This window comes from Octopus bimaculoides, chromosome 28 (genome assembly GCF_001194135.2).
Source record: "Octopus bimaculoides isolate UCB-OBI-ISO-001 chromosome 28, ASM119413v2, whole genome shotgun sequence".
NCBI classification, from domain to species: domain Eukaryota; kingdom Metazoa; phylum Mollusca; class Cephalopoda; order Octopoda; family Octopodidae; genus Octopus; species Octopus bimaculoides.
This window is the reverse complement of record NC_069008.1, coordinates 6,431,281-6,432,363: the sequence shown is the minus strand read 5'-3', so window position 1 is coordinate 6,432,363 and position 1,083 is coordinate 6,431,281. Positions and strand designations below refer to the sequence as shown.

Genomic DNA, 1,083 nt, shown 5'->3' with positions numbered 1-1,083 from the left:
TGGAATACGATGATTATTTAATGCACTTTATATATACACTTTATATAGTTTATATATACACCTTATATACTTTATATATACACTTTATATACTTTATATATACACCTTATATACTTTATATATACACCTTATATACTTTATGCACAATTTTATAGACTTAATACACATCGTGGAGGTGCAATGGCCCAGTGGTTAGGGCAGCAGACTCGTGGTCATAGGATCGTGGTTTCGATTCCCAGACCAGGCGTTGTGAGTGTTTATTGAGCGAAAACACCTAAAGCTCCATGAGGCTCTGACAGGGGATGGTGGCAAACCCTGCTGTACTCTTTCACCACAACTTTCTCTCACTCTTACTTCCTGTTTCTGTTGTGCCTGTATTTCAAAGGGTCAGCCTTGTCACACTCTGTGTCACGCTGAATCTCCCCCGAGAACTACGTTAAGGGTACACGTGTCTGTGGAGTGCTCAGCCACTTGCCCGTTAATTTCACGAGCAGGCTGTTCCGTTGATCGGATCAACTGGAACCCTCGACGTCGTAAGCGACGGAGTGCCAACAATAACAATACATAGCACCCTCCTTATTCACCTTACCCTCTTTTTCTCTCTCCTTTCACTTTCACTCTTCCTCTTCCCCTTCAACTAATCTTGTGAAAGCTTCACAGATGAACTAAGTAATGGAGGGGAAAAAAAAACGTTAAAAAAAATTACACATTTCTCTCACCAGCACCTCCCCTTCTCCCACATATCCCCTTTTCACCCCCTTCAACTAATCAGGCAGAAGCGTTACGGATGGGATAAGTAATGGAGAAACAAGCAAAATTATTATGAGACACACCTGTGCTGGTACCACATGAAAAGGACCCAGTACACTTGGTCGGCATTAGGAAGGACATCCCGCTGTAGAAACCATACCAAAGCAGACAACTGGAGCCTGGTGCAGCTCTCCAGCCTTGCCAACTCCTGCCAAACTGTCCAACCCATGCCAGCCAGCATGGACAGCAGACATTAAATGATGATGATGGTGAATAAGATTAATGAATCAAAAAGATGTATTTGGTAATTAAACAATCAATGATCTGTTTACG

The 1,083-nt window shown here is 42.5% G+C and overlaps 1 protein-coding gene across 1 annotated transcript in view; it reads right to left on the bottom strand.

The window, feature by feature from the left end:
• LOC106880974 (axotactin) overlaps positions 1–1,083 on the bottom strand; it is a 67,805-nt gene that overhangs the window by 57,261 nt on the left and 9,461 nt on the right. The window lies entirely within an intron of this gene.